Below are 24,878 nucleotides of genomic sequence, written 5' to 3' on the forward strand. Positions count from 1 at the left end.
GCCAGGCGCGAGGAGCCAGCCAGGCGCGAGGAGCCAGCCAGGCGCGAGGCGCCAGGCAAGCGAAGCACCAGCCAGACGCGAGGCACCAGCCAGGCACGAGACGCCAGGCAGGCGCGAGGCGCCAGGCAGGCGCGAGGGCGCCAGGCATGGCGCGAGGCGCCAGGCTGGCCAGGCGAGGCAGCCAGGCGCTAGGCGCCAGCCAGGCGCGAGACGCCAGGCAGGCGCGAGGCTCCAGGCAGGCGCGAGGCTCCAGCCAGGCCGCGAGGCTCCAGCCAGGCGTGAGGCTCCCAGGCCAGGCGCAGGCGCTCCAAGCGGAGGCGGCGAGGCCAGTCAGGGGCGAGGCGCCAGGCAGGCGCGAGGCGCCAGTCAAGCGCGAGGCTCCAGTCAGGCGCGAGGCTCCAGTCAGGCGCGAGGCGCCAGCCAGGCGCGAGACGCCAGGCAGGCGTGAGGCGCCAGGCAGGCGTGCCAGGTGCAGCCAGCGAGGCGCCAGGCAGGCGCCAGGCGCCAGCCAGGGGCGAGGCGCAGACAGGCGCGAGGCGCCAGCCAGGCGCAAGCCAGGCTCTGGGCTTCATCTAGAAGAGATCTGTTGCAAAGAAAGCCCTGGTCTTCTTTGGAAGAGTGGAATCTCTAAAGCACTTCTTGAGTAACTTGACGTTTCCTTCAAACAGCTAAGAATTAAAAGCGCTTGAAGTGCGAGCTTTTAACAATTCTTGTTCTTTCCATAACAATATGTCGTGAGAGTCATATTAGCTGTATAACGGGAGATGCAACTCTTGTGTTGATTCTCTTTGCACGAAGGAGATCAAGTGGGCCTATGAGAGATTCCTTCTCTCTTTGTTATACGTGTCCCACGGATGCGTTGCTGGGATAGGGAGCCGACACTGATCCTTAAACTAGTGAATTAAATTTTTTTATTTTTTATTTTTTATTTTTAACATAAGTGTATTATTTTCTGGGGTTATTTGAAATGAGTTTGGGGATAGCTCTTTTCAAATTAAGCACAAACCCTCGTGTTAGGATCAGGTGATCGGGATCGGTGTTGTGCTCCTTAAATTATGCCAATAGGCATTGGTGTATTGTCATGTAAGTGGATAAGACCCCATTGACATATGACCACTAGATTCTGTCAAGTAAGTGGATAAGACCCCATTGACAGATCTACAAGAACTCTTAGCCATAGGTCACATCCTCGCTGAGGCTCTTGAGATGAAGCAGACTACTAGCAATAGCTAGGAAGTCGACCCTTCGTCTAAACACATAGGAACCAAGGTTTTATTTATTTATTACCTACAACGTATGTTGTTTACCTGTCTATTCAGTAATAGCTGTCTTTTACCCTCCACCAATGGTGTGAATCAGCTATGGATATATCTGACAGGTAAGTTGAATGTATAAAAATGATATTGTTATGATACAATAAAGTTTTATACATACTTACCTGGCAGATATATACAATTAAATGGCCCACCCAGCCTCCCCTCAGGAGACAGCTGGAAGAAAAAATATGAATTAGAAAACGGGTATGGTTCCTATTCCCGCCACCCAGCGGCGGGGGGGTAGATCACCTGACCTACCTGCCGCGTGTGCCGCGAAATTCGAATTTCTGTCGGACGACGGAGTAAAAGCTATGGATATATCTGCCAGGTAAGTATGTATAAAACTTTATTGTATCATAACAATATCATTTTTCGACAAATTGTTATTTTTGTCATAGTAACATTTGATCACCAGAATGACTAATGTATGTCTGGTGTGCAAATTGAGTATTTTTAGTTGTCAAGGCAATTTCAATAAATTTACCAAACATTTATCTAGCAAAGAGAGATGTATATCTTAGTTTTACCAGACCACTGAGCTGATTAACAGCTTTCCTAGGGCTGTCCTGAAGGATTAGATATTTCTATATGGCTAGAAACCCATTGGTTACCTAGCAACGGGACCTACAGCTTATTGTGGTATCCGAACCACATTAAATCGAAATGAATTTCTATCACCAGAAATAAATTCCTCTAGTTCCGCGCTAGCCGAGCAGAGAATCAAACTTTGGACTACTAGATTGGTAGGCGAGCGCGAAATTCACTCGTCCGACGAGGATTATTAGCAAAGAGAGAATTTTACAAATTTATCAAAGGAAGAATTGCACATTTATACTACTTGATTGAGATGGTAGCCTCATTCTTTATTATGTCACTTGTGTGAGAGTTTCTCTTCTCAGAGCAGTGCTGGTGTAAGGAATTTTTCTCTGGTAATTTGTGGTCTGTTGCTGAATTGTTGTTTTTAGTGACAATATAATCATCTGAAAGTCCAATTAGGATCTGAGCAGCAAAGGATTGCTTGAGTAGATTGTCTAAATTAAAGTGTGATGACCACACACACACACTGAGGATTAAATAGGCCAGACTTGTAATTTAGAAAAATAGATAAAATGAGTGTGAAGATTGCCCATTTGTAAAGAGACAAAAATTAAGACTGACAGGGTGACAATAGCACTTTGTTCTAAAGTTCCTTACAAAGAATAAATATGCATTTGAAAGACTCTGAACACTCTTCCTTCATATGGAAAACAATAAATTAAAATTCATTTCACAAACAGTTGTCCGGAATATAACTCATGTGTAAGCAGGGTGGTGTCTATATCCAGTCTTTTTTTATTTTGTTACTTTATTAGTGGAAAGATGTAATGAAGGAAGCCAAAGTCATGATGTTTGTACATTAACTCTTGCAGAGCTCCAGTACCTCGGTCTGCACATGGTGCTGCTGTGTATGAAGGGAAGCTTTGGATATTTGCTGGGTATGATGGAAATTTCAGGCTGAATGATATGTGGACCATACCACTTGTGGTAAGAGTATAATCTTTTTTTTTCATTTTGCCTTAGTTTTCATGCTCTTTTCTTTGTTTTCTCTCCCATTGAAGCCTCAGTTCTCAAGAAGAGTTTTGAAAGTATAAGGGTGATGCTGAAAATTAGTCTTAAGTCTAAACATTTAACTCTTGGATGCTGATCAGTAAGTTGTTCTATTAATATGGAGGTCAGAACTCTTGTCTTGTAATGCAGGTCTCATCCAATTATTGGAAAATTTAAGTACTGTACTATTTTCGAATGATAAAATTTAAGAAATTTATATTTCCATTTTTATTTATTCATAGCAGTGCCTCTTCTTAAGAGTTTTGTTTCAGTTTAAAAATACTTTGTTTCAGTTATTAAATACTAAAAGTGCTTGCAGAGGGGAGATAGATTAGTTTTTGGGAATGTTAATGGAAATAGAAATGAAGCTGGTAGCACTTTGAATTGTTGGGTCGGTATCAGAAGCAATAAGTGGCCAACAGTGCCTAATGCCGTCTATAGTAAAAATCTTCAAGATGAATAAAAAGGTCATTCTATAATAGGGCTTACTTTGCACAAATATCAGTGTGATTAAAAACAGGGATTTGAAGCCAAAGTTCATGAGAAATATGAAGGTAAGCAGTTTTGATAACATAAAATTAACGTAAGTTGAAGGTATATTGCAGTAGTTACAGATACCAGGCAGTAAATCTTTTGAGGAGTAAACCAATGAATGTCATGATTAGGAACATACATACTACTGCACATCAAATTCTGTTGTTTCACATCCTAGAAAAGCCACTACTCTGTAACAAGTTGAATTCAGCAGCAAAAGGTACCTATTTATCACTTGCAAGCAAAGTGCTCCCCCTAGGACTAATATTACCATTTACAGTGTGCTGTTTGTGGTGCTCTGTAGATGGTACTGAATTCTCCTTAGCTCTCAGCTGCATGCTGTATGGCTTTTACTTTTCATCCATTCCATGAAGTCTCTTTACATAGCATATTAAAACCTATCAGTTGCTTTTATATAAGAGGTTTTTTCTTTGAACTACAAGAAAGGCATTTTAGTATTTGTCAGTTCATCATGTAATATTAATCTGTACAAGGTCTTTTAGTGGAAAAAGTCACTTATTATTAACCCATCCTGTCAGAGATTTTAATACACTCTAAAAAATTTTAATGCATTGTAAAAAATTTTTTAGTATTTCTTTGACTCTAGTATGTTCATTTATTCATAGCTTATTACTCTTAAGAGGTTTGATGAAAACTTTGAGTATTGAGTAGATTTCCATTCAGACATATTGGTCATAGGTCATAAATTTTCTCACTAGAGATTATGAAAGTAGTAATGATTACAATGCATTATTATGCCCCTTTTTTCTGAAATATTATGCAAATCTAAGGCAATATCTAAACAGGGCGAAACAAAAGCATGGGAAGAAATCACTCAGACTGGTGACTGCCCTCCAACATGCTGTAACTTTCCTGTTGCTGTGGCAAGAGATTCCATGTATGTCTTCAGTGGTCAGAGTGGCGCCAAGATAACAAATTCCCTGTTTTACTTTGCCTTCAAAGATAGATGGTAAGTTTATAAATCCTTACCAGTGTTCTTGCTTGCAAATTTCTTGTTGGGAAAACTTTTGCAAAGATATAGGAAATAGTTATGGTGTATGGAAAATAGTTATGGTAAAAATTTGTTTTTATTATCAGTAAGTAACTTGCATAGCAAGCTCCTATAGTAGAATATCTGAATGTGAAAAATAGAAATGGAGGATGAGTAATGAAAAAACTTATTAACAATACATTTGAATTTGTGTGATCGATAGCAAATGGCAGTAAGTATAGTTTAAGGATGTGTGATGCAAACAAATTCTGTAAATAAAAAAGTGTATAAACTAAAGCTGGAAACATAAATATGAAATAAATAGGTATTGCTTGAGGGTACCCCCAAGTAAGGGAAGTGGAACCAAAGACTGGAATGTAAATGCTTAGAGGCCGTTGTGCAGCCCTAGATGTGAACATTAGAAAATTCTGATCTCCAAATTTTCCACCAAATTTTCCATGATATGCCTGCCACAGGATATTTGTCAAAACATCATAGGCTTGTTCTTTTTTAATATGGTATTTCTTCCATTTATTTTTCATTACTTTGCAGTTGGACCCGTATTTCAACAGAGCACATTTTACGTGGTGCCCCTCCACCACCAACGCGGCGATATGGCCACACAATGGTAGCCTTTGATCGTCATTTATATGTATTTGGTGGTGCTGCTGATTCTACTCTTCCAAATGACTTACACTGGTAAGCACATACTGTTTTCATGTTAGTGATTCACTTGGCATTGATTTAATAGTTCTTTTGCTATTAATAGCAAAATTCACTTACAGTTAGCTGGTTTTTTAAATGCATATGTATTCCCATTTTCTTATTCAACCAAAGCTCCTGTCATTTTTAAACATCACTTTGGTCATCTTATAATATCAGATAGTACTTCTGTACCTTATTTGTAGTTCCATAACAACTTTAGAATGAAATATTTTCTTTCCTATACAGTTGGAAAATACATTACGTAGAAATTCATCATATTTTCTGTAGTTCAGGGTCAATTAACTTGAAATGATAAACTGTTATCTAACCAATTCAAGGTATTTTTACCTTTTCACATTAGCAGACAATATCAGGAAAACTAAATTTGAATGTCACAAATAGCATGTTGGTTAATGAGGCCACTACTATAACAACAATCAAGTACAGGCAGTCCCCGGGTTACAACGGTCTCGGCTTACGACGTTCCGAGGTTACAACGCTTTTCAATTATATTCATCAGGCATTATTTCCAGGGTTACGACGCATGTTCCAGGGTTAAGACGCCTACAACGCTCATCTGGCAGATGACATATGACACCAAAAATGCAAAATAATCAATATTTGAATTTTTTTTTTTATGAAAAATGCCATAAGAATGCAGTTTACATAGTTTTCAATGCACCCAAAGCATTAAAAGTAAGGTTTTCTTAGGATTTTTTTGATGTTCTGGCTTTCAACGATTTTCGGCTTACGGGGACTGCCTGTACATATGCCATATGCCGCCTGAAACTTCTTTCCTCCTTATATCACCTCTCCTCACCAACACTACAGCTCCTCTTTGACCCTCTGTCTCTGAAGATGAAGATGTAGGCTATTGGCACTTCATTCCTAGCCATTTATTTTGCATTGGTATATATCACACTTCACTGTGTCAGAGTTATGTAAAAAGGGACTTCATTTATTCTCTAACCTTCTTGTATTTCTTCATACAATATTTCCTTTGAATCTGGCTTTTATCCATTATTTTAGGTTGGTGTATTCAGTTGAAGTGTATTTTACATACATATGGGTATAGTATTTGTTGTCAGAATTTTCCCCATTCATATTCACTTGAAGTGTAATTTACATATATGGGTATATTTGTTGTCAGAATTTTCCCCATTCAGGACCTACAGGACCTACACAATTATCCCATGTGTATCCCAATTATCTTTCTCAAAAAGACACTGAAAAATGTTACATATCTAGAGCTGGTTTGTATAGATGGGGCATCAATGAATACAGTACTGCATTGTAAAATGTTGACCACATTAATGCTCTTCAAACGGTAACCTAAAGGTAATGTGGTCAACCACCAGAGTATGATTATCTATCCTCATATTTGATCCTAACTTTACCATGGTACATGGGCTACCTGTCTGAATAAACTGTAAGCCATTAAAACTGATAAAGTATAAGAAGCAAGAATTCATCATTTGTTTTTCCAAATATGGCCTAATTACATTTTTGTACGGCTCAGGCAAGTCAAATAAATCCTGAAAAAGAAGACGGAGGTATTTGAAAAAATAATGAGAGGAAAAACAATGAAACAGAAAGTAAAATGATTTTAACTCCAACCAGGTCACACATTTCAGTGTTACAAACACGTGAAAGGAAAATTTTATTTAAAAAATCTATGAAGGCTCAGCCTAACTGTGATATTACTTGAAACTGTAACTGTAACATAACCAATATGATTACTGTTCTGGTATGTGAGATTGAGGGTAAAGCTAACCACAGGAGTTATGACTCTGTTGTACTCATAATAATTGTAAATAGGTTGCATTCACTGAGGTAGCACTTTTTGGAGAGTTGGCAACCTCGGCGAATACGTTCGTGGAAGGCAGTGTCCGTCTGGATAGAAGGCCGAGGCCGGGCTCGCCGACGCTCGAAAACGATGCCAATGCTAACAGAGACGAACTTACCTCTGTCTTAAGGGAGCCTTCATCTTGGAGATCTAGACGAGATTCTCGCTCTAGATCCGTGAGCAGAGAAAGAGTGAGACGTTCTCGTTCCCCTGCTGACTATCTGGGATCGAGCCAACAGCGGCCAGCAAAGATCAAAGAGACCGCGGCCGTAGGGGCAGGCGGCCGTGGGATTCCGGGCCGTCTGTCAGAAGATAGAGGCGAGACAACATCCCTCGTGACGGAGAGTGGTACACTAGAGCCGGAGGAAGGAGAAAACCAAGAGTTTCTGGCCTCGTATGCAGAGGTTATTGATTTGATTCGTCAATTCAATAGCCTTTCGGAGAAGACAGAAACACCGGCCAGTATGCTTCCTCCTGGAATTGACATGGCGTTTGGACTAAAGAGGGATACCAAGGTGTCGTATGAATTGCCTTGTTCGAGTCATGCGGAATCGGTCTTGCAACACGTAAACGCAAAGATTGCAGGGAGGGATAATTCCTTAAGATCTAATAGATCATTTAAATTTATTCCCCCTCCAATGATAAAGCAAAGGAAATATACGACACCGAAGGTCCCTTTGCTGTCTAGACAAATGAACCCTAATGTGTAAGGTTAAGGCCTGGATTAACCTTGGATCAGGTTAAAATGGAGTGCCCTTCGATGACGTACCAAGAGGCTGCTACGTTAGAAGCAACAGCTTCTTCTGTCTTTCAGGCTGCGTCCTGGTTAGACCTTTGGTCAACAGCAGTGGCGAAAATTGCATCCTCGGAAGCAACAAGGAAAGTAGTGGATGAACCATTGTTCATTAGATTACTACAGTCAGGGTCCAAGGCGATTGCGTACCTGACAAACGTAAGTGCCAATGTTTGGGCAAATATCCTGCTAATGAGGAGAGATGCAGCATGGCTAGACTAAGCCGCAATGTGGATTTGGATTCCCTGTTAGCAATGAGGAATGGGGATATCTTGGAATCACAACTACTGTTGCCAGAGGTCATACTGGAAGAGGCGATAGATAGAAGAAGGATGGACACTAACGATAGGTTGGTGCAACAGGCAGTTAGGAAAACCTCTAACAGTCAAACTACTCCTTTGGAGGGAAGACAACAGCAGATGTCTCGAAAGAAGACTGTGAGACATAGCATCCCTAATAGAGTCACAAGACCCTCTTCCCCAAAGAGGATAACTCATCGGCCCTTTCACAATAGAAACAACAGAGGAAGGGGCAATAGGGGAAGAGGGAGAGGCTCAAGAAGATAGGATGGGCGCCTCCCATCACTCGGCCACACCAGTGGGGGGTTGCCTGGCAAATCACTGGAAGGTGTGGCAGGAACTAGGGGCAGAGCAGTGGGTGGTGGATGTTCTCAGGATCGGGTATTTGATTCCGTTCGAGGTACCCCGCCCCTGACAGATCAACCATTACCCCACGTCACTTATGCCCACAAATCTCAGAAGGCCACTATTCTGCAGGACGAAGTGAAGAAGATGATGGAAAAAGGAGCTGTGCAACAAGTATGCAGTCCGACAAAAGGCTTCTACAGCAGGATTTTCCTGGTACCCAAAGCCAACGGGGAGTGGAGGACAGTAGTAGACCTGTCAACGCTGAATCTGTTTATAAGGAAAACCAGTTTCAAGATGGAAACTCCGAAAACGGTTCTACAAGCAGTCAGAATCGGAGACTTTATGCTGACATCGCTCTACAAAGGACGCATACTTTCAGATACCAGTCATCAGTCTTCAAGGAAATTTCTCCGCTTCAGTCTTGCAGGGAAAGCTTTCGAATTCAGGGTCCTGTGCTTCGGATTGACAACGTCTCCTCAAGTTTTTACAAGAGTGTTCACCCTCGTGTCGGCGTGGGCGCATGCTCATGGGGATCAGGCTGATAAGATATCTGGACGATTGGCTGGTGATAGCAAAGTCCAGGGAGAAATTAACTCAGGGACAGGGCGGCCCTCCTGCAGCTTTGTCACAGCCTAGGTATTGTGGTGAATCAGCAGAAGTCGCAGCTGGATCCAAGTCACATTTGGAATATCTGGGAATGGTGTAGACACACACAAGCCAAAGTATTCCCGACAGACCAAAGAGTAGAGAAATGCAAACAAGTGGTGAATGCCTTTCTGGGAAAGCAGACACAGCCAGCAAGACAGTGGCAGGTGGTGCTGGGAATCCTAACCTCCCTGGAGAAGCTAGTACCACAATGGAAGGCTACACCTTCGGTCCCTACAATGGAGGATGAAGGAGTTTTTGGTTTTGGTCACCAACAGTAGATCACCCGTACGAGCAAATTCCCTTGTCGGCAGAAGTGAGAAAAGACTTGCTGTGGTGGGTGGACGACGACAATCTGACAGTGGGTGTCCCCCTTCAACAATCCTCCCCAGACCTCTTGCTGTTCTCGGATGCGTCACTAGAAGGCTGGGGAGCCCATATGGAGGAGTTGATGGTGTCAGCAAAATGGAGTTGCAAGGACAGAGAACTCCATATAAACGTGCTGGAGTTGAAAGCAGCTTTCCTGGCTCTACAAGAATTCAGGGAGAGAGTAAAGGGACACTCAGTGGTATTGATGTCAGACAACACCACAGTAGTGGCTTATATAAACAAGCAAGGAGGCCTAGTTTCTCGGCAGTTACATGTGATGACAGTTCAACTTCACCAGTGGGCTATAGAGAACCTGGTAGACATCAAGGCCAGGTATATTCCGGGAAAAAGAAACATAGTGGCCGACATGTTGAGCCGCAGGGATCAGATTCTGGGAACGGAGTGGTCCCTACACCAACAGGTAGTGGACAGGATGCTCATGTTGTGGGAAGGACCAATCATAGACCTATTCGCAACCAGGTACAACAAAAAGTTGGAAGTGTATTGTTCAGTAGTCCCCGGACGCAGAGCAGTAGCAGAAGATGCGCTACAACACCCCTGGGACAATCTGGACGTGTACGCATTTCCTCCATTTTGTCTAATCCGTCAGGTTCTGAACAGGGTAATGCGGTCTCAGAACCTCAAGATGACCCTGGTAGCCCCGTTATGGCCGAAAGCAGAGTGGTTTCCAGACCTACTGGAACTCCTAGTAGATGTGCCAAGAGAGTTTACCTCCATGGAGCAAAGCCTTCTGTGTCAGCCTCACGTGGAGAGGTACCACCAGTCGGTGAAGTCCCTATCGCTTCACGGGTGGAGACTGTCAAGTATCTCCTCCCGAGAGAGAGGGTTTTCGCAGAAAGCAGCAACTCAGATGGCAGGTAACTATCAGAAAATCATCTGCGACAGTATACCAAGGAAAGTGGTCAGCATACTGTGATTGGTGTCGTAGAGGGAACGTGTCTCCACTCGGTACCACTATTCAGCAGTTAGCAGACTTTCTGATATATCTCAGAACAGAAAAACATATGTCTGTATCTGCAGTGAAGGGGTACAGGGCTGCTCTAGCCCTCAGTCTTACGAATGAAAGGAGTGGACATATCGTCTTCATGGGAGTTGGCCATGCTGATGAGGAGCTTTGAACAGTCATGCCCACCAAAGGAGCTAAAAGCCCCAGATTGGGATCTGACCAAGGTACTGAGTAGTCTGACAAAACCCCCCTACGAACCACTAAGGCAGTCCACGGATAGGAGCCTGACCCTGAAGACAGTCTTCTTATTGGCCCTGGCTTCAACCAAAAGGGTGGAGGAGCTACATGGCCTCTCATATCTCATAAAGCACTCGAGAGGTTGGAGATCAATGGTGTGTGAGTTTGTCCCAGAATTCGTGGCAAAGACCCAAAATCCAACAATAGTAGACGGCAGATTCGACTCCTTTACCATACCTTCCTTGGCAGACTTTGTAGACAACGACAAAGCTGAAATGCTCCTGTGCCCCGTCAGGGCACTAAGGGAGTACTTAAAGAGAACAAAGGCACCTCAGGCCGGTGGTGCCAGAGGTTGTTCGTAAGTACAGGACGGAACAAGAAGGAAGTGTCCCCCCAAGAATACAATATCATTTTGGCTAAGGGAGACGATCAGAGATGCTTATACTGCAGAAGACAGAGGGTCAGATAGCCAGGTGGGAGCTAGAGGCTCATGACATCAGGGGTGTAGTGCTTCCTGGCATTTAAGAAGAACATGCTGTGGATAAAATTCTGAAAGCTGGCGTGTGGAAGCGCCAAACAACTTTCACCTCATTTTATTTGAAAGATGTTTGGCCCATAGAATCCTTGGACACCTTTTCCTTGGGTCCAGTGGTGGCGGCCCAACAAGTGATATAGTTCATCCAGTGCCCCTGGCGGGTCAGTTTGCGTCTAGTCTAAGATGAAGGTATGAAAGTAGAATGAATGGGATGACTGGTCTTTTTTCTTTACTACTTTCTTCCTACTCCTTTAACTACGGGCAATATGAAGGAGAGTACCGTCATGTGCTGGAACGGACTAGATGCAGGTGAGATGGTCAGCCATACTGTGAAGCTATCTTAACTGATGATATACTTTTCAGTAGCAACACACCCCTCTGGATAATAAGGAAAAGAGGGGTGAAGGTGGATCCAGTCACAAGGGACAAGAGTAAACAGTAGAATGGTATCTACACCCAGTGGGAGGAAACCAATAGATCCGCTTATATCTTTGGTCCTAGGTTCATTGTCCATTCTCTTAGAATTTCCCTATATATTCGGAAATGGATAAGGTGGCAAACTCCCAGTCAGTTGTAGAGACTTACCTCCCTCCAATAGTAAGTCTATCCTAATGTTAAGACCGAAGGTTTGTTTCGTGTATGAACAAATACCAAATTTGTAACTAATTTGTATTTTTCATAACTAACAAACCTGAGGTCTTAACAGTTAAAGGCCCACCTCGAACCACCCCTCTAGCAGTCTAAACTGGGTTAGAAATATAACTGATGGGTCACAGGTAGCCGTGGGCATTCTGGGTATACATGCCCTGTGACCTGGTATAGATGCCATTAGTCCCTGGATCTCACAAGTGTAATTTTAATTCTACCGGTTTCCAGCTTGGCGCTAGTAAATCCTAATGTTAAGACCTCAGGTTTGTTAGTTATGAAAAATACAAATTAGTTACAAATTTGGTATATTTGGTCTTCTTTCATAGTTTTCAGCTTCTTTAATTTTAACTCATTCCAGTTTTAACTTTCATTGAAGAACACATTTTTGATAAGTCCTGTTAGGGTGCAAAAATGTGGGTAAGTGGTCTCAGTAAACTACTACATATGTATATCTAATTATACTAATAATGAAGCTTGTATCAAGCACTTTTACCATGACAAAAATGATGATATTCTGAGTTGATAAAGAAAAGCTTTTTTTTGCTGATTTTTGTCACTGACAAGGAATAATTTACATCTTGAAAATGTGACCATGCAGTAGTATAATGTGGTTTTTAGAAAATGTTCTTCTCTGACTTATGTTGAGAAAACTTAAAATGGCTTTATGCAATTCCTGATTTTCACAAAAGTGGGAAGTTAATACAGTATTTCAAGTTATGAAAGGTGCCATGGATCTCTGCATATACATTTTGTTGAGTTATTAAGCTGTTTTCTATTGTTGACAGCTTTGATCTGGACAACCAGACCTGGTCTGTAGTAACCCCAGCACTGGACTCTCAGATTCCCAGTGGGCGTCTTTTTCATGCTGCAGCTGTTGTTGCAGATGCCATGTACGTGTTTGGTGGCACTGTAGATAATAACGTACGGAGTGGCGAGATGTATCGGTTTCAAGTGAGTGTTTTTAAATTTAGATACAATTTAAAAGGCTATAGTGCTAGGAGACTTCCAGATTGCGTGCTTTGAAAATATATCATGACTGAAGTAATAGATTTTTAGTAGATGTTAAACTATGATTGTCTTTTTCAATTTACTGATTAGTGACCACTTCTGTGAATGTGGTTTAATAGAAATATAAAATACTGTGTAGTGCTGTAAGAATTCCAGATTTTGTTGCTTTAAAAAGAACATCATGACTAATGTAAGACAGATTTTTTTTACTAGATGTGTATTGGTTATCTTTCAGTGTACTGATTAGTTGACATTTATTTTTACAGTATATTTTCATTTAAAAGGAAAATGGCTGCTCATGTGACATTCTCTCTTTTACAGTTCTCATCATACCCAAAGTGTACCCTCCATGATGATTTTGGAAAGCTCCTCGAGAGTCAACAGTTCACTGATGTTGATTTTATTGTGGGGTCGGAGGAGCAGAGAATTTCTGGCCACATTGTGTTTGTTGCTGCTCGTTCCCAGTACCTCAGAAATCGAATACGTCAAGCCATGGAGGCTCGAGAAAAGCATTTAGAAAAGGTAGTGATGTTGTGAATTTTATTGTTTTTCCTGAATATATGTTCAATATAATATTTAAAGTCTATTTTAATGTCTCAATTTTCATAGTAATTTCAATTAAATTGAAGAAATAGGATTGGATTTTGTTTTTCTTGTTAACACAAACTATTAAAAGATGCATATGAAAGAGTGTGAGTCTGTATATTCATGAATTTTCTTGTATTTTTACAATTAGTAAAGTTTGTTTCTCTAAATAATGAGGTACAGTATAATAATGATTTTGGTGATGTGATTTGTTACCAGCTCTTTGGAACAGCACCCATTCCACCACAAGAAATCCCTCCATTGGAGGTCAAGCTTCCAGATGCTGTCCCTGAAGCCTTTGAAATGGTGCTCAATTATATATACACAGATCGCATAGATCCATACCATTGCAAGAAGGATCAGAGCCCCAACAAGGTGGTACTCATCATGATGGATGTGTATCGCTTGGCTGTCCAGGTACTATTAAGAAGTTGGTTGCATATGATTCAAGCTATTTTATTAAACTATTGCCGTTGTTGATCGTGTCGTTTATTTACTTTTATGAATAGTCAGAGTTTTTAACTACTTTACATTGAAACTTAACTGTTTTGGACAAAGAACTAACTTACTCTATGTCATTTGTTATACTTTCAGCAGTTATATTTGAAGCTCATTGGGATCTGTCTTACAGTGATAATTAACTTTTATAGTAGTCAGGCTCTTAACATTACTAGTTTGTAATGTATTGTTTTTTTCGTATAAAATAATGTAACATTATGGAATCTGTTTTCTAGTATCACATGCAGCGTCTAGAATTAGTATGTATCCAGTATTTAGAAGCAACTATCAACCATCGCAATGTATTGGTGGCTCTCTGCAATGCTGCTAACTTGAAACTGTATTTCATCAAGGAATTCTGTCTCAAGGTATGTTCCTCCGGAGGCACTCATATCTGCTAACCAGGTGATTTTCATTCATCCAAAAACTTGTCCAAACAAAATTTATGTTAATGCATAAGAAAACAGGTAGTGACTACAATGAAAGGTCTTTATTCAAATTATGAAGATCATGGAACCCAATTCTTGCAACATAAAAACACCAAACAAACAAACAAACTAATTCTTTTAATTTCCACATTTTTTCAATTGACCACATTTAAAAAAGTTTAAATATTATACTTTCAATCAAATATGATTAATTTTTTATGGTGCATTAACTTTAGGTGAAAAAAATATGTTTTACTGAAAAATAGTTAATTTTTGGTACAAACCCATATTTTACAAATCATCGGGGTGCATAACTTCCCGTTCCATACACACTCAGTAGAAAAGAACTTGTTCATCTGCACATCCAGACTGCAAGGTCCCTTGACCATTGGAAAACAGTCATTCCAAGTGTTTCCTGACCAATCTGTAAGCCATGTAGGGACAGTTGGGTGGCATTGTAGTGTTTAAAAGTGATGATTTGCACCAAAAAGTCAATTTTGTTTTATGTTATGACAAAAATCTTTTGCCTTTCAAATTCTAGAGTAGCCTTTTATTTGGTAGGAATTTTGCTGCTTTCCAGAAGTCCAAAAGTTCTGAAGACTAACAAGGGACCATTAAATGAGCTAGTACGTACCTGTTAGTAAAACTATAGGTTGTACTGAGGGGCTGGTCCAAGAGAAGATGAAAACAGTTAATCTCTCTATGTTGTATAGAAAACAAGACCACACTGCAATGAAGGGTGACCAAGATTAGAAGGGAGAGGAATCAAGTTAAGAGAATCATATCCCATCAGAGAGTGAGTAATAACATGGTCAGCAGCCACAAGAGCCCCAGTATAGAATGAATCAAGGATTTGTATGATAGATCAACATAGGAAAAATGTGTTAGGTCACATAGGTAAAAATGTACAAAGATATCAGTGGCCCTCCATGAGGAAAAATTGATAATGGGGCTAATCTACTCTCCATATTCCTTTGAAAAGGCAGAAAAGTTAGATACAGCCCTAATTTTAATTTATGATCTCTGGCATTTAATAACGGCTGTTAGCTTGATGTTGGATCTATCTGTAGAAGCCCCTTAAGATGACTTTTCTAAGTCAGAATGAGAGAAATTTTTGGACACTTCCATATGCTCTAGTATACAAAGACAACTGTCTCTCCCTCTCCCCCAACCCTTTTTGAAAGCTTTGGTCTTCCAAATATAAATCCAAAGATGTATACAGCAATAGGCTATATGTGGGTTATGGTTAATATTTAGTACTAATTGCAGTGTAAGGTTTAATTTTAAGTATATTTCTTTGGATATAAAACGCTGAAAGCTGAGCTAGTGGTATCTACAAAACAGAAAGTATCTTTCATTGTAGCTCAAGATATGAGTAGAAAAAATCCACCTATACATAGATAAGAAGTTTATAATTTCCATAGACACAATCAGAAAGTTTTGCTTAAAGACATTTGCCATCTTATGGTGTAGTACAATCAAAAACTAAATTATTGAAGGTTTCAATTCAGTATTTATTTAGTCTTTTTAGAAGAGTAATCATTTATTTAATGTATGCATACCGATTTGATGAAGTATTAAAGTTGTAAAATATTTTTTCTACAGTTCATTGTGAGGGAGAGTAATTACATCAGATCGTCATGTCCAAAGAGTTTGAAATGCTTGATAAGTTGCTAATGGTTGAAATCATCCGGCGAAAGCAGCTGCCTCAAATAAGATCCCTGCAAGAACCTCAGTTTGAATCATCAGGTTGGTTTCCATTTAGTTAGAATGATCTGGTTTCTTTTAATTTTTTTCTTGTAATGCTTTATTGCTTGTATACACAGTTGATAATTCTGTTGGTTTTTTAATATTACTTGGACAAAATTTGATAAGTTATGATAGGCTGTATATACTGTTTTTTCTATGAAAGGTCATTTTTAACTCCATTTGGTGCCAGCTGCATTGCTTTGTGCAATTTACCTTTTGTTGGTTTCTACTAAGCTGTCCAGCTTATTTAAAAGTTGTTATTCGAATGTTTTATATTCTATTTTCTTGCACTATTCTATGATTAATGTGTATGTTTGTGAACAATAAACTAAGTTATTTTTGGGAAGAAACATTACAAAAAGTTAAATATGTAAGTATATGCATTACATGGTATGTTAAAGGGATGATGAGGCAGTTAAACTTGGACTCTTCTGGTGCCAGTAGTGTTAATTTAGTGAAGTTGAATCTATACTATTGTGATATTTTTGAACTTGCAGTAAGACTTCTGCATTTTGTTTTCTATGTCTTGTGGGTCTTTTCACTGCACAAAGTTAAGCCCTTAAAAATGAATTATTGTTTTTCCTGCAACCATTTTTATGTGAAATACTGTAGAAGAGAATTATATTTGAGTTTAATGATTTCTTGAATTATTTTTAGAGAATTGATTAACAGTATTCTGCAATGAATCACAAAGATTTAATTCACCCATATATTGTCGTTGGTATATTTGGTTTAGTCAGTTTTAAAGATTGGAAACGGAGATAATTATGTTGCAGGGATTGCCTAGTTAATGAAAGTTACATGGTATGCTGCATAATGTTATATGATAGAAAATTATTGCTTCAGGAACAACTCTGAGAATGATATGGCTCAGTTATGAAAAATGTGGGTCAAGATTTTTGCGACATAACGCTGATGTTGGACGGAGCACCTATCAGAGCGCACAAAGCTGTCCTTGCAGCAAGATGTTCCTACTTTGAGGCTATGTTCCGATCTTTCATGCCAGAAAATAGTATTGTTCAGGTAGGTGTACAAGTCATGAAGCCTTAACAGCAACATTGGCAATGACAAAAAAGTATTTTCAGTAATATGTTTCTTAACCCTTATGGATGAATACCCTCATATGAGTAGGTTTTTGGATGGTGGAGGAATTCACTCATGATGAGCATCAAAATCAGTTCCCATCGATTTGAAGGAATCAGGCAGGAAGAGGTTCCAATACTTCTATAGCCCATAAATTCACTAATGGCAACTTTAGTTGTTTGTTGTTGTTTTGCAAAGAAACTGCAAGAAATATTAAAAAAGACATTTTTAGTCCAAAAAAGTTATTGCATCTTCAATCTCAGTAAATTTACGTAAATATATTTTACAACAAATATACTCAGCATTTGTTACGGATTTTAGTTCTTATCTGTTTTGATGTTATATGAGCTGTAATTACTATAATTTACATAATAAAATAAAATTATTTATCAGAAAAAACATGTATTTAACTTGGTAAAATGTACAATTGTCTTGTAAGTGAGGCCTCTCAATGGGTTGTAAATAGTCATTTTCAACTCTTTTAAAAAAAAAGGTAGGGAAAATTTGTTGGAATTTTTTTTTTTTTTACACCGTTGTGTATTTGCATATCTTCCTCTTTCCACTGATGTATTTTTTTTTTTTAATTGGCCAACCTCAAAGTTTCCCTGGCCTGGTGTGCTGCAAATTGATTTTTTAGCCCGGCTCTTAAGGGTTAAGGAAAGTAAAAACAAAAGATTCAAAGGTTGTTGTCTAAAAAGTATTGTAGTTATATAAAGAATTTCTGGTGTCGACCTGTGTCGCCCTATGATAAATCCCTGTTATTAATTTTTTCCCAGTATAAATAGCTCTATTATATACCAGAGAAAAAGCTAACATAGTTATGCTGAGGTTACTACCCCCAGCGCGTCACCCAAAGGGTGTCGGTATAGTATAGGGGCGATGTGTTACCACAAACCACAGGGCTTCTGCCATTTAGAAGATTCCCTTCAAAATCCCTCTCTTTTGGTGGGATTTAAGCTAACTAGAGATAATGAACCATGTATCCGTTAAGGATCAAATATGGTTACCTCAATAAGACTAGCCTAGATTCGAGAATGCTCCCCAGCACCGAGACATTGTTGTATCAATACCTAAGCCTTATTATTATGAAATGTAAGTAGTATCTGTTTTAACAGGAATAACACCTTTGATCATCTTATAAGCACAAGCTAAGCCTATATATATAATTTTACATATGCCGTGCGTAATTTGTTGTTGCTATGCCGACGCACAAAATGGCTGCCCAGTCGTCGGCGTCCCCAATTCATATTTCGAGGAGCCTGGACTGATAGCATAATTAATATAACTTAAATATGTTAAAAAACCAAATTGGGGTACTCAACTTCGAAGCAGCAGAAGATTGGGCACTCATAATGGTTATTTAATTGCGAATACAATCGAAAAAATGCACAGCAAAAATTTCTGTTTTGAAGCGCACGGCTCTATAACAGGAATGCAAGATGGCGCTTCGGTAGTAGTAGTAGTGGCGAGCGGGGACGAGTAGTGGGATTCCGTTGTGATGGCTCCCACCAAAGAGAGGGATTTTGAAGGGAATCTTCTAAATGGCAGAAGCCCTGTGGTTTGTGGTAACACATCGCCCCTATACTATACCGACACCCTTTGGGTGATCGCGCTGGGGGTAGTAACCTCAGCATAACTATGTTAGCTTTTTCTCTGGTATATAATAGAGCTATTTATACTGGGAAAAATGAATAACAGGGATTTTTCATAGGGCGACACAGGTCTTCCCCCAGAAATAGATTTTTCCGACGTCAAAATCCCTTTATTAAAATATTTATTTCACAACAAACCCATCATTTATATGGCCCACATTTGTGATTTGTCTTCATATATTCTAGACACTTCAATCCCAATTTAAAGAAAATGATACTCGGCCATCTGGACAGCCATATTTGCTCATGCCCCATAGTTCCTGGGTTTCAGACAGGTAAGAACCCTTTGTCTCATGCATGTGGTTTGTTGACAACAATCTCCGTTTGTAGAATTAATAGATTTCATTATTTAAACCTATATAGATACTATAATGAAAAAACAATTACTTTCTAATGAAAACACTTTGTTGCTTACAAACAGTAATTTTCTCCAGTTTTCCCATGGTACTAGTATTTAATTCTGGACTTTGGCAAGTTAATGATTGCCAATTTTCAAGTTAGTACTCTAAAATTTTTTGCACTATGAAAGAGTATGCTGCTGTCAGCAGGAATGGTAGCAACAGAAGTTTACATATCCCACCTTGAAACATACTGCTCACAATATAACTGCACTGCTGACTGGAGCTGCTCTACAGACTGGGCTGTGGCTGCAGAGGTGCCTGTGTAGTACTTGCATCTCGAAATTTGACTCCCAACCCAGGTGACTACTCAGAGCTATAATGTAGACTGCACAGAGAAGTGAGACTATTACCTGCATGGAACTCAGAATCCATGGGATGCCTGCCGTTTTAAATTGGTATTGAAGTTTCAGTGATTTGTAAGGAACCTCTTAATAGGTTTTATATTCATTTTATAAAAAAAATGTTATTTGTCATTTTGTTTGTGTTCTTGCATTTCTCATTCATTAACTTTCAGAGTTTGTGCTGAGTAATCTGTTGTTAACTTTGAAGGTTTTTGTTTGGTCTGTTGTACATCATGTTTTGTTATTTTTACAGATTGCTATTGGAGAAATTATTCCTTCACCTCAGTCCTTCGACTCCTTGCTAAGATATATATATTATGGAGATGTTGATATGCCACCAGAAGACTCCCTCTACTTGTTTTCTGCCCCTTATTTTTATGGGTTTACAAATAACAGACTCCAGGTGAGATATTTGACTCAGGTTATTAGTTTTGCTGAAATTTTCTTTAATCTTATATTATGGAGTGCAATTTTTGTAATTTTTTATACAGCCTTCTCATTTAGAGCTTTAGCAACCTTACAGAGAAGGAAAATTGGATGAAGTATATAAAAAAGGCACTTTCATTTTCCAATATCCATACACTCATAGCTGTTGCTTAAGATATTAAACTTGATAATTATTCTTCTCACCAGGCTTTTTGCAAGCAGAATCTGGAGATGAATGTAACATTTGAAAATGTCATTCAGATCTTAGAAGCCGCTGACCGCATTCAAGCATCAGACATGAAGAAATACGCTTTGAACCTTATTGTTCATCACTTTCCAAAGGTGCTGTGTTTTTCTTTTTTTGCAAAGCTATTGTCTTATTTTTCTTATGCCTATTTTAACTTGTTGCTCACTTTTACATCTGAGCCCTGCATATTTTAGTTTTTAGGTACCATGACTTCTTGAACCCAATGTGCTGTTAAAACTGCATTGTATTCCATGATCCTGTAACATTGTGGGTAAAGCATATCGTTTTACTATGGTGTTTGATGTGTGGTATACTCAAATGGCATACTGAAGTGGAAAGTCTGTAAATTTTGTATGCTCTTATAAGTAACCATGTATTTTATTGTAGGTGGTGCAGGATTTGCTGCAATATTGTGTAAAGGAAAAATTACAGTTTTCTTTCTCATGATGCATCATTTTTCACAATGGGATTGACAGTAACATGGTCACCAGTAATGATTATTGAAAAACATGCCACCAGAGAAATTTGTCATTTTATGTGACTGTTGAAGTGCTGTAGAACCACTTGAATATTGTTCCATGAAAGTCCCTAGGTTGTTGAAGCACCTAGGGTTTTCAGTCCACTTGCTATGTGAGGTTGGCATAAACGTTGAAAATACGTTGGATTCCTTTTACAGGAAGCCAAGCTGCAATTGGTGACTATTAACAATAGTAGTATGCTGCTTCTGACAGTGATTTTTTTTATTACTGTGTAAAACATATCTTTAGTAAATGGCAGTTAAGGCATAATGAATCTGGAGATGAATTATAAGATAAAAAAATTAATATAACTTGATGGAATTCATTCCAAAATGAAGGTCACTTATTTTATGAATAACCCACATTGTCCAATCCCATAATGCAGACAATGCAAAACAACATTTGCAATCCACTTATTTATTAGGATTGCCTAATTTTCATTCCCCATCCCATATCAAGTGCAGTATTGAAACTAAATCTTCAAAAGAAATATTGTATGTTGACCTAGTCACTGAATTTTTAAGAAACAATATGTTACATAGTAAGCTCTTGGGATATTCATGAAGAGCAAACCCTTCAGATCAGCTTTATAAGAGTTAAGACTGTGAACTCAGTGGTTTGGTTAAACCGTTTATTTATGATAATGATGATATTGATACTCAATATTGATACTCTATCTTAAACACAAATGAGAATTTTAGGTTACAATTTTTATACAGTGGACTGTTCCAGTACTACTGTATTCATATTTCCCATTAGTATATGCTTTCTTAAATGGCATACAATTTATTTATTGCAGTTTATATTAATTGTGTAATTTTGTGATAGTCACTGTTTAAAATGGCAGATAAATGATTACACATGCAAACACATGCCAGTGACATCTCTCTCTCTCTCTCGTCTCTCTCTCTCTCTCTCATCTCTCTCTCTCTCTCTCTCTCTCTCTCTCTTTTGCTAAGAATTATTTATTCTCTTTTTATTTCTCTAGTTTGAGCAGTGATTTTCATAAATAATTAGAAATTTGTGTATGCTTTTTAAGCCAATGTACAGTAATATGCAATAGCTGGGGTACTGAGCAATAAACTGTATGTTACAGGAAAGACAATTTAACAGTTTTGCAGGGTGCCTAACAAAGTTAATTTATCTATAGCCATCTTTTACCATTTTTTAACACACTGTAATTATGTAAGTATTCTTTTTCGAAAACAAGGAAAGTATCACAAAGCACTATGCAGGCCACTTTAGTTAAAGCTTTTTTTTTTATTGAATCATAAGAAATTGTGCTTCCTTTGCCTTATGCTTTATTGTGCATTAGCTGGCTTATATACTAATATACTGTATATACTAATTGAAAAGACAATTAATCATGATAGTGCATGATGTAAAAATATTTATTTAATGATAACCTTTTATCTGCATTTTTTCCATCCACACAATGCCTTTAAGTGCACTCTTTTTGGTATGAAAGATTATATACATTGATTTGCACAAAATTACTAATGTGTGAATCAAGCTGCATACTGCAGATGTCTCAAGATTGAATGCAGAGCAAACTCTGCATGCTCTAGTATGGAAGGAAAAAATACTGTTGTAATAACCCTTGCTCATCTAATGAAGCTCTACTTATTGCGAATTATGCCAACTCATAGGCTTTTTGATGTTGATTAGGTTGGGGGAAGGTATAAGTAACATGACAGCTCTTGTGTGGAAGGAACACAATGAGTTTGCCTCAATCCCATTGTCCCTCTTGGTAATGAGGTGTGCAGTCTAACTTTTAGCACATCATGCAAGAAACTGTATTCAAGAAGTGTAGATGATGTTGGTGTTTAATTTCATTTGTGGACTTTTTATTGGAGCTATTTGTAAGAGTTTTGATAAGACAGTGTACTATTAAGTAGTATTAATGAGAAGAGAAGGCCTAATCGTTATAGAGTGCAGTCATTGTTGAGTGTCTTGTATGCATCTTGTGAGTTCATGTCTTGCCCATGTGTACATACTGGGTGTAGTACAAACATACATACTTTTCATACACTGTGCAGTTGCTGTTGATGAGTCCACTCCAGTATTGGATCAGTAAGCACTACTGTAAAATGGTATGAAATGGCAAGTCCTTTCCTCAGGCTATTTAAACAGACTTACATCACTACAAAAATCATTCGATGAATAACTGATCATTCACACACTATGAAATATGTCTGTTATTTTTGTAAATTCCATTATTCGTTTTCATTTATAAACCCAAAAGGAATTATACTATCATTATTTTTTTGGGTTCAAGATAATTTCATGTACGTAACCTATTTTATTGCAAGCCATACTTTTTAAACTGTTACTAGATACAAAAGTTTTTTTTTAGCTTAGTGCTCAGTCATGTGTTCATTAAACCACACATGGGTTATGCAATTACATGAGGACTCTACCACCTAGTGGAAAAACTCTTTGAGTCCTGTTTACCTCCTCACCCAACCATGCTTCACTTCATTAATAACTTTTTCTCCTTTCCTTTTCCATTTCATCTTGTAACTTTTTTTCCTTTGTTAATTTTACGTTTTATTGACAAGGTTAGGTATGTGTACATGTACTGCAAAATAGGTGCTTAGTGGTAGGCTGGGGGTCTCTTCAGTTTTATTATTTTGAAAGGAAGGATATCCCAGAATGGTCAGATCCCAATGATGTAATAAAAGTTTCAGTAGCAACTAGTTCCTACAACCACTTGTTTTTTTTTTTTTTGTTTTTTTTTTTTTTTTATTATTTCAGTCAGTCAGATTGCTAAAGAGCCATTACATTCCCCCACCTAAGTAATGGCTTTGTATAAATGAAGTAGAGTAATAGGCTTTTATATTTTACAAAAGAACAAAATTTTTGTTAATGGTTTCTATACCCTAATGATTTTGATCTTCAGTAGGCCATATTCGAAAACGCTAACATTAGTCCCACCTTTTTAACTTGTTTTATTTTTATTTTTTCATATGGAAGGATTATGCAAACCCTTCTTATAAGAATTACTATCACCGTGCTAGCCAGAGGTATATATGAAATACAAAAATTATTTATTATTGTATTTTCACTGGTTTAAAAAAAAAAAAAAAAAAAAAATCTTCAATTTTCATAGTGACAGAATACTTGAATAATTATCTTCCGACTTGCAGGTTGCACAGTTGCCAAAGTTGCGCTGCCTGAGCCGTGATCTCCTCTTGGACTCCTGGAGGCACTTGCAGAAGACATGTCCTGACTCAACTAAACTTTGCCATGACATGAGTTCGATTTCACTTAGCACCACTGACTCGGGATGACCCTAATTAAGCTGGGTGGTCTGGTGAATACCTTACCTGAGACATAAAGGTTCTCAAGATTTTTACATATACAGTATTTGTCATTGTTAAGCAGGGAGTAACAGCTTGAGTGATTTGATCACTGCTGTGACTAAGGCTTATATGCTTTTGATTGGTTGTAAGGTGTATAAAGTGGAAGTGTCAATTGTTTTGTGTATTACATTTGTTGACATAATATATTAAGCTTAAGCTATAGAGAAGCTTAGAGGGCATATGACAAGAAGAGTGACAAATCTTGCCAAATTTGTCTGGCAGAGAACATCAAATTTTAAAGATGATATGAATTCAACTTTATATACTGTTGCTTTGCTGTTATGCATAGAATGACTGAAAAAGCCATGTTGCATGAAATGACTTGGATGTATCATATTTTAAAACTAAAACGAAACAGATGTTCAGCTGTATGATAATAAGCGTTTCATACTCACAGTTATTGCATACGCATAATCACTATTACAGTATCTGGTTTAGTACATAAATCATTAGTACTAGGGGATTCTTTATTTGTGGGACCACTGAGAGTGGGAAGTGAGTATGAGCATAGTTTTAGTTGGAAAACAGACAAAGCAAATGACAACTAGGAAGATAGACTTGCATATTTTTACTTTATGTAGCCATGGTTTGAATAATGAATCCTAAGTAAGGGGATAGAGTTCTTACCTGGGGTTATGCTAAACTATCCATAAGTGACTAATGTTAGGTGAAAAAAGGGAATTACTTTTGAGAGTGGATTTGGGTATTATTATTTACTCAGTAATTTGTGAAGTGAGGTTGCCAACAAATGTAAATT

General features: G+C 38.4%; 1 pseudogene; it reads left to right on the forward strand.

Annotated features, from left to right (window-relative positions):
- Positions 1 to 1,627: 1,627 nt before the first annotated feature.
- LOC135213324 (leucine-zipper-like transcriptional regulator 1) lies at positions 1,628 to 24,049 on the forward strand (annotated as a pseudogene).
- Positions 24,050 to 24,878: the final 829 nt, after the last annotated feature.

Source organism: Macrobrachium nipponense, chromosome 42, assembly GCF_015104395.2.
Source record: "Macrobrachium nipponense isolate FS-2020 chromosome 42, ASM1510439v2, whole genome shotgun sequence".
Classification (NCBI taxonomy): domain Eukaryota; kingdom Metazoa; phylum Arthropoda; class Malacostraca; order Decapoda; family Palaemonidae; genus Macrobrachium; species Macrobrachium nipponense.